The 10,884-nt window shown below is 29.8% G+C and overlaps 1 non-coding gene across 1 annotated transcript; it reads right to left on the bottom strand.

Annotated features, from left to right (window-relative positions):
• Positions 1-10,765: 10,765 nt before the first annotated feature.
• LOC114119263 (5S ribosomal RNA) lies at positions 10,766-10,884 on the bottom strand. Its single transcript, XR_003592020.2, has one exon. It is a non-coding gene; the product is annotated as a 5S ribosomal RNA (ribosomal RNA).

The raw sequence follows: 10,884 nt of genomic DNA, 5'->3' as shown, positions 1-10,884 counted from the left end.
CGTGCAATACCGTACAACGACGTGTAATTACAAAGCAGAAACGCGGAGAAAGAGAGAAAGATAGTTAAAGACATGCGCAATTTATGTATGTATGAATATCTATATATATTCCGATAAATGTGTATATGTTAAAACCATAATACAATATATATAATTTATATAGGTATATACGAGTATAATGTATAGGTGTATATAATGGTCGAATGTGCACGAAAAGTCCTTCAGGTCATTTGTAAAGTTATACATTTTTAAAGAGATATATGCCCACTTGAATTATAATAAGAGGTTATTTTTAACAGCGTAAACGTAATACGTATATTATATTATGTACTTTAATGATACTCAATGCATAGGTAGGTACATTGTACAAATATTGGATCAATAAATCGATAAATTATTATACAACTTTCTTATGTTCGGTATAATTTCCATATTTTTTTTTCTACGTTTAGTTTTTTTATACATTTAAAATAGCATATAGTACTAGCTGTGATATAATTATATTTACGTTTATAATACCGCAATCGAATACATTGAATACCTACGTAAGTATCTATTTAATGCATCGCCATTCGTCAATACGTCTTTTTTTCTGTAGAATCGATAAAACAAAAATTCCAAAAAAAGATATTTTCTGCAAACATAAATATTTACACATAAAAGATAGATAAAATATTATAATCTGCTTAGGCGCATACAAGGACCGTCGTAAAGTTTCATTTAAAACATTTTAATCGCACGTCATTATACTGATGATAGATTCAACACGATATTAAAACACACAGATTATAACACTCAATAAAGACCGTAAAATAAAGTACAAGTAGGTACAGTACCTATAGATAAAAACAAACATAAAAACACGCATATTTAGTTAACGATTTATTTTCTACTAGCAATCTTATAATTCATCCTAAAAACTAATTGGCGTAAGATATAAAACCACCACATAAAATATAATATGATATGCATGTTGTAATGTTATGTCCGTAGCAAATATATTTTAGCGGCATTAAATCGATTAATACACGATAGAAAATTTGTAAAAAAAAAAAGACATCTCGTAAGAATCGCATGAAGTAAAAATAATTTATTCGAGAGTACATAAAATATAAATATAGCTTTACAAATCGCGTATGTGAATAATAACAGCAGCATGCGAAAGAACTGGGGGAAGCCTTTTTAGTGTATTGGCGGTCGCCCCTTTTGTCAAAGTCCATTGTTCAGTCTAAACGCGCATACGAGTACGTGTCTATACCTATATTTATGTATGTATAGGTACCAGTTATACTGCAGGGTATCATATAGGTACGCAAAATGTGCGTTTGTTTGTCATTGAGGGTGCGCAACATTTCTTATATATGCAATGGAAAGATTTACTATAAAGGTATAGGGTTGTATTCGAGGGGAATAATATATGTACACACACAGGGTGTAACAAAAGTAATTGATAGATGTAATATGAAGCATCGGTCTAATAACTGCTATTCCAGTTTGAAATGTCTTTACGATCATGAATCATTAAAATAATTAAATTATTATAATTTTTTTTTATTTTAATATTAATAAAAAAAACCTAAACGTATACATGATAGGTTTATTCGATTTTTCAGTCTTTATATGTTACACCCTGTAAGCATCTATTATACTATTACATACTTATATGTGCGTACTTGTGTATACGCTATACAAATAAAACCGTCGACAAAAAAAAAAAAAATATTATACGTATACAGCCTCCCTTGAACGATGACGTGCATATTATTATGTAGGACGTGTGCCAATTTTAAACATAAGTCTACAAACCATTGCGCGTTTTATGAAATGGATTACAGTACATATAATATTATATTTTAGATTTTAAGCAGAATACCAATTTTTTTCTTATAATCTTCTAGATATAATACAATTTTTTAAATATGTTGTCCTTTTTAAGCTGATTATTTTAATATAATATAGTCATTATTATGTTTTTTTTATTTTATGAGCAAAATAATTTAAAAATTTAATATAAGCTATGTATGCTGAAATTCTACAGGTCAGGTTATCTCTACTCAGATGCATTTTTCATCAATATTATTTATCATTTAATTGAAGTTTAACACATCCATTATAGTAACCTAATCAGTGACAAAGTACTTTGATGCCTATTATACAACAGAACGATTTCCCTAGTTTTTTTTAATATTTTTTTTTATTATTATGACTCACGTCGTTAGAAACCATCGGAATCAAAAAAGTTTTTCAAATATATTTATATAATTATATTAAATAACAATAATTATAGTAAATCGAATACACAAATAAATAAAAAATTATATTTTATTTTCACTTTTAGTTACTTATACAGTTATACTACCTATAGGCTATAGGTGCAAGTTGCTATAACAGTTTTTAATATTTTATAGTATAATATACACTATATACCTATAATTTTGCCTACAATAATTTGTTTATTATTGTAATTTGCACACTATATAATATAATAAAAGTTATAAGTAGTAATAATTTAATAATATAGGTACTGCACTGCACAATTATGAAGACGGGAAAGAAATAAGAACACCTATTTTGAAACGAGTTCTCCGTGTCAAATACGATACCGTTAAACTTAAAAAATATTCGTAAGATTTTTGCACCGACGATAAGACGAAGTTTGAACAAAACGTGTAAAGGCTAAACAGGAGAATAAAATAAAAACAAAAAAGGATAACTGTTTTTTTCTTTAGTGTGTCTTCGCAAAAAAACACTCATTGATGGCGCTTATTGTTATGATTCAGGTTTTTGAATATTATACCCGAAACACTTTTCCAACCTATTATTGCCTCGCACAGTAGTTGTACGTGCACTGCGCTAAGAGTATATATTATATACGTCGTCCTATATATGGATACTCGAAGTACGTACTGTTATGACTAATGACTAATGTCACGGCTCAGTTTAAACGTTCATCGTTCATTCCGCGAGTGCAATAAAATAATAATATACTCGCGTATTATTACACTATAATGGAAAAAAAAAAACACCGATCCGACTATAGAGACTCTTATGTCCGTTATTTACATATTAATTCGAGCCACAGGCGTAATAAAACGTTCAAAGTCTACGATCCAATCCATAGATACCATGATATTGCCAAATACTGTATTATTAATATCGTAACACATTAATATACGTAATGCATAAAACATATGTGGCCTATGAGGTATGTGAAATTAACACGTCATATCGAGATCCCTGAGCAGCAGCAGAGCGAATTTAACATTCGTCGAATAATATTTTATTAAATAATTTTGTTTCTGTAATATCGACGCGGTGCCGAATGAACAACACTATAGGTATACATATCATAATAAAAAACATACAAGCTGTAAACGTCGGAAATCGACAACACCCTTTCTCCACGACGTATAATAATAATATGTAATATTATTATAGGTAACCAGCTCAACAATAATTGTTGTTGTTGTTATTCGTAGAAATACTTTACGCTGTGAATCATTATTTTATTACACTCAGAGTCATTTCGTTTAATGTACCTACCTATAGACTTTCTGATTTTAAATCCCCGTTATTTGATGTAATTTTTTTTTTATAAACATTTCTTATTAGTTATTACTTTTGCACACATAATAATAATATTATCTGGTATTGTAGCGTTGTTGTTGCCCACCCACATCACGGTGGGACGGTTAAGAGATAAGTAAAAAAATCACCCTGTATAATATTGTATTATTACGCACGTGTTTGATAATAATTAACACAATGCAATATTGATCGTAGGTCGGACGGTTTACACACATTGAACTTGCGCGTAAAGAGTATTGAATTATGCGTTCGTGTTTTATCGCGTTCTAGACGAATATATTATTATAATAATGTAGATATAACATTTAATAATATAGAGGTATATGTGCAAACTCGTTGCAATAACGGTTCAGTTTGCAAGCGGACATTGGAATATGCGAATGTGGGTATTTTTAAGGTCATTTGAATTATTTGCACACTAATTAAACGATACGTACGAGTGTATCATAGTGTTCGTTTACAAAATACCATACGGTCGATGAGCAAACTCTCCTTTACACGACGTTATGTCACATTATTTAACCGTATCACGTAGGCGTATTATGATATACGCGGTGGCGAAGTATTAACCTAAATTAGTCCGAAACTGTCTTATAAAAGAGAATACGCCGCCGATAGTGAGCACACTGCACGTAATGCGAATAGCCAATAGGTAGGTATAGGTACATAATAATATTTCAGTCGTGTACACACGAATTACGTATTATTTATATCTAAATATTGCGTAGTGATTAGTAAAGGATTTAATAATCATTGAAACACATCGATAAGTCATCGATGATTGGGCGAATTTAACGCGATATTATTATTATTTTTTTGCAACGAATCATTTCTCGTCGAAACCGAACTGCACCGATCTTCGAAGTATCGGTAAATGTAAAATAACATAAAACAATATAGTAAATATACTTACACACGTAATTTATACTATAAAAACACATTTCACGTGTGTGCACTTAATATCTTTCACGTCTTCCGGCGCGTACCTATTTACTTTCGACGGCTGTTCGCGTTTTCGTCGTCCGCTGAAATTACGTAAACGTCTCGAGAAACGCGAACGCGTTTTCCCGTTTTGCTGGCAAAAACGATCGAATTCGCTTTCGGCCGGTCCTTATCGGGATGGGTACCCGAGGTATGTACATTATATTGGCTGTGTATTTCACGATTTATCGGAAATCACACACACGGTGCAACAGTCCGACAGTAAAGTATAATATACAATAATATTATCTTGTCGTCCGTCTCATCATCGAGTCGGCGGCGGCGGAGAGAAATTCGCTGCACTTTTACCCGATGACGGTAGCCGACGGTAATAAATTACATTAATACCTATATTATGTTGTGTGAAGAATGAAAAAAAAAATAAAATAAAAAATAACATTTATAATAAGTAATAACACACGCGCCGGGCGTGTATCAATTTTTGAAAGCGATCTGTCGATCGCTATCACACGTCGACCATATAATAATAATAATGATATTATATCCTCCAATACGTATAATATGATAATAATATTGTGTGTGCCGTGATCACGGATATAATATAAAAATACTATTTTTTATACATCCGTAACCGCGACGAATATTTATCGCTCCTAACCTCTGCACCGTCGAGCCGGACAACCGGTTCACGTGATCGACAATAATAATAACAATATTGATATCGACATAATCGCGGTGTTTGAGTTTCAAGCGTTCGTATATTTTTCTTTTACGTTTCCAACGAGTTTGAAATCGTGCGTAGAAAGAGGGCGGTTTTCGTGTGTCAACGTCGTCATTAAATTATTATTATGGAGTACTCGCAGCTCTGAGCGAGTCACGATAAAAAGCCTATGAGATCAACTGATGTATTATTATTTCCGCGGAGATGACTCTTCGTTATACATCGTAATAAATCCACTCGGAAAAAAACTGAAGGTACCTATAGGTATAACAAATCCTTGTCGGAATATAATAATATATAGCTAGTTTCGGATTGTCACGGGTTTCGAACGGTCGTAGGAATAAAATAAAAACCGTACAATACGGATTTTGGATTTATCATCGTTGTGATGAACGAGTAGAAATTTCATAAGCTGTCAAGACTTGTTCCTCTACTGCATGTGCCGTCATCGCATTGGTGGAAAAAATTACTTCATCCCATCCTTGCGTCTCAAGTTTCAAAATTCCAAAACAGGATTTACAAATAGATCGGAAAAGGTACATGAAATTGTTTAATTCTTAGTGACCAATTTTTCCAGCATCGCCGGAACGTCACGCGTGGAGAATAGATGTTTGTTAATTAGGTATTATTTTTAACCACGGAAAGCACGTTATTACAGAAATGATGAATGACTGAAAACAACTTCGTAATTTTGTATACCAATTACCAACATGCAACAATAATGTACCACAGTCCACAATAATGTCTTACCCGCAATAATACAACCCAAAAAGTGTTGTTTTTTAAACTGTGCAAGTTAAAAAAAAAACTTAAAACGGCTATTTGAGCGAAAATATTATCAAAAAATATCGTATATAATATATAAGTACGACGACTGTAGACTGTAGTCATCGCAATGACCGCAATGTCCTGTGCGAATTTCGTTTATTTCACTACATTAAGTGGCGTAGTTATATGGAGGATGATGAGGATAGATTGTTCCAGAACTCTTTTTTAATGTTAATGCATCAACTAGGATAATATCTCAACTTGTATTTATACTATATTCACGGTTTAAATACTATCTTAAATCGTGTAAATTGGATTTAAGTTTATAAATTAAATAATTTATGTTTATTAAATTATTAAACAAAATGTAACTTTCTATAGAATTATATGTTTAAAAAATAAATGTACAGTAAAGGGTGATGTGGGAGTGAAGCCCCCAGAATAAATTAATAACTAACGCCACTGTTACATTAACGTAATACAACCAGAGTATATAATAGTGTGTGTGCAAGAAAGAGAGAGAAAGAAAAAATAACCAAATTACAAAACAGTCGCTGCACGAAAAATAAATGATAAAATAATAGTTTTAGTAGCGGGTATGTAAATTATTATTATCGTTGTTGTTAATGCGTATTGCAATGAGTGTTTTAATAATTTGTGCTCGAAAGCGAACGTATACCTACGACCTATGCGAGTTTTTAATTTCGTTTGAAAACCATCGACTACAATTATTCTCACTGCCATATTATAATAATTGTGCATAATATTATACGGTGCGTATGTGAAGGTACCGTTTTTAATCTACGATTGTTTTCGAACACTTTTTTTTTAAGTTTTATTGTTTATACTCGTGTATAAATGTAGTACATTGTATAATTAAAATCGATTATTATGTAAATATTATTTAATTAACTTAAAAAGAAAGAGGGCTTATTGAATATCATTATATTATGATCAATAAGTATACATAAGTCCCGAGTGCAATCGTTGAGCAAAATAATATTAGATAATAATACATAGGTACCTAGTACCTATAATATATAGTCGAATTGATCGTTACCGTGGCTATCACATCTAGTAATATGACTAATACGAGACAGATTAAATCTTTATTCGTGCATCATCATTCGTCGTAGTAATGTCGAATCAGTTTAGTGAAATCACTCATTTCATATTTTGGTGAAAATAAAATTTTATTTCACTTACACAAAACGGAAAAATGTTTCACCCCTTTTCGTGAAGTGAATAAAATAAATTTAATTCCATTACTCTATAGTCACTGCGAATCTTCTGAATTATTTTATATTTAAAAATTATTTTTACTATAACATTTATGCGTAGTTTCAATATAAGCAAATTTAGAAATTTTTTTATAGAATTTATTCATTTAGTATATATTTAAAATAACTACCTAGAAATAAAATTGCATAGATAATTAATATTATTATCATACAATTTAATATTATTCTTATTTTATATTTAAATGTATGTTTCCAATATTATTTTTATTATATAATAATTAATATTTATGCTTAATAATAACTCGATTAACAAGGTGTTCATTAAATAATCTAAGTAATGTTGAGTAATGATTGCATAGTAGAAATATAGAACTAAAATAAAAGTTGTTCAAAGTATTAATATACGAGTAATCTATAACTGCACATTTCCATTTAACATTTTTTTTAAATTATTACTTAATAATTCATTTTATTAAATTATTTATATACTTACATATTTCCATTTTAGTTTTAGCTGTTTCATTCTCAATAATTATTTTAATCTGTCTTTTTTTTTAAATTAAACAGTTTTTTCTTTGGCTTCATAGAGTAATCATTTTGTAGTTTCTCACACAAAATATTTTTCCTTATTAGTTATTATATTGTATTAAGGAAATCATATTAGTATTATGCGCTTATAAATGATAAGAAGAAATGAACCTACATTATAATATTAATTAATATTAATTTTATAAACTATACTATAAAAGCAAGTCCCGAATTTTTGTCACGCATACAAATTCACACAGTTGAATAATCGTCAACAAATTTTTTACTCACGTACCTGACAGTTTGTTGGAGGTTTTACTACCACTTTTGTTAAGGAAAGTGTCCAATATTATGACATGTTTAGATTTTTACAGAATTATGTTATTTGAATCTAAACACACTATTTGGTCTGAAAACGAAACATATCTAAATTTTGCTATAATAACAGTAAGTTTAGGTATCTGTATTTCATTTATTTCGAAAAGAGAACATAATAAGTTACAAAAAGTAGGTTTTGTGTCTCCAGTAAAATTTAAATTTCGATGTACATGTGTTATATAATATTATAATACATTAAAATAATTATTTAAAGCGTACCTATTTAAGCAATCGCCCACAATCCACCTCAGAATGTGTATATAGAATCGACGATAAATCAATTATTATTGTCGACGTATATGAGATGTGACAACGGCTCAGTGTTTTAAACGAACCTGCGGGCCTTAAAGTATAGAGCCCTGCATTCTAACTATAACTGACGAACTTAATCTTGAGACTGAAATAGTTAAGACAGGTTAAAACGCATCCAATAATAATAATATTATAGTGCGCTGATTGGCTGTATAATGTGAAAACCCACAAAATACAATGCCCGATGTTGTTGTTTAATGATCATTATTATTGTTATTCATTTAACGACGTTATAAATTATAATATTATTATATAATATATTTCTTGGGTGTACGAATAATGATATTAATCTGACAAAAAAATTGTTTTTGTTATCTATAAGTATATTTATGAGAATTTTTAAGCACCTTAAATTATTATTATTTTGCGTAGGTATAAGGTATGTATACTTAATAGCATTTTATGATCGAAACAACTATAAGACAAAGAAACAGCCCCAAAATGTGCAAATAACTATCCGCGGGGACAGAGCACGCGGGTGACAACTAGTAACATAAATAGTATAATATTTAAAAAAAAATTGTAAATTGTCTCAGCTTCATAGAAAAACAATGAATCATAAATATGTTTAAGCTTTAATTGCTTAGGTTGTTAGATTGCTAGGGACAACCTTGGACCTGTAACGCGAAATTATTATAGTATGTATAAGTTGGTAAATATTGTAAAAAAAAAAAAAAATATTTTACCTACTCCAAAACAATGTTAATAGAAAAATGAAAAATTACACAATGTGGATTAATTTTTAATTTAATAAAATATTTTCCATTTTCTACATTAGACCTCATTTTCATGAAAATGTTGAACCGTTACATTAAATAGACATCAATTTAGTGTTATAACTTAAAATGATATAAGCAAATTTACTAAGTGAATGCTAATGCAAGTGATGTAACAGTGAAGTGAGTTAATATTATACACATTATAATATTCTATCCGTCAGTAGTATTAAGTAGTATTAATAGTTCAGTGTAGGTCGTATATATTGCTGTATAAAATAAAATCCCAAACATACATTCTCGTAATGGGTATACGGCGCACGACGAATATTATAACAACAATCCGTACACAGCCAACCACACCTTACGTACTTATATTTTGAACGTTTTGTTTTTTTAAAACGTCAAACGACTCGAATGTATAAACACACTGTATAATAAGTTCACGGCCGGTATTACAACGATTCAAGAATAATATTATTATCATGTACATAAAATAAAAACGAACGTTTACGCGCATATTATTATTTTAAATTATAATAATATATAGGTAGCTAGTACGTGAACGTTTGTGTTTGAGTTGGACGTTTTTCAAAAATATAATAATAATATACGTCCGTCCTATGTGTTTTATAATATGTATTATAGTTGTGGTTAAACACTTAATGTGTCTTTCACTGCACGCTGAACGTGGAATTAGCGGTGTTACTCATTTGCGTTGGAGATCGGTTGAAAGATCGATATTACGAGTGGACTCGAAAGGTCTCGTGTAAATTGTGTAAGTATGCGTATGCAGAACTGTCCGTTTAAAATGTCTAATTGACTAGTTTGAACATATTAGGTAATTTCTACTTAAAAATATAATATAATGATTATTACGTTTCGTTGAACGCACGCCATCGTCTTGTGACGTGCAGATTTGCACCAAACAGTAGGTTTTTATGTATAATTTCACATTTCCACAATTGATACGATCACATAACAGACCCATGTGGTACCAACGCGGAACCACTCTTACAGTTACTCCATACGAGTAAATTAATTAAAATAATTACATATAATTTCAATGTAGTATATTTTAATTTCCTTAAAATATGTTTTCTAAATACCTATACATAAGCTCATTAAATGCACCACGGTCCCCATAAAGATGTTTAATAACTTTCGTGTTTTTCTTGTCGATAATGCTTTTTTCGTTAGAAATGTTTGTATTTTTCGTTCATCAAATCAACTGATCTATATTTTGTTAGATATAAGTTCAGATTTAACAACTTTAAATTTGTTATTAATTTCAGTTTGAAATAATAATAACTGACAATAAATAAAAAAAAGAATTTTTTTGAATAATTTTAAAATTTTAATTTTTTTATTTAAATACAAATAAAACCAAGAAGGCAAGAACTTGAATACATTTGAAAAGTATTCTTGTGTAATATAATACAGTCATACACCTATACATAAAAAAAAAATTAAATATTCCTTTAAAGGTATATTATTTATATATATAATTATTAATTATAGATAGTTATTAAAATTATACAATTATCTTAAGTTTAATAATGTTAAAAAAAAGCCAACGGCACGTAGTGTTCCCAAGCGGTCACCCATCCAAGTACTAACTACGCCCGACGTTGCTTAACTTCAGTGATCGGACGAGAACTGGTGTATTCAACGTGGTATGGTCGTTGGC

This window comes from Aphis gossypii, chromosome 3 (assembly GCF_020184175.1).
Source record: "Aphis gossypii isolate Hap1 chromosome 3, ASM2018417v2, whole genome shotgun sequence".
Classification (NCBI taxonomy): Eukaryota; Metazoa; Arthropoda; class Insecta; order Hemiptera; family Aphididae; genus Aphis; species Aphis gossypii.
The sequence above is the reverse complement of the archived record's forward strand: the minus strand, read 5'-3'. Positions and strand labels throughout refer to the sequence as shown.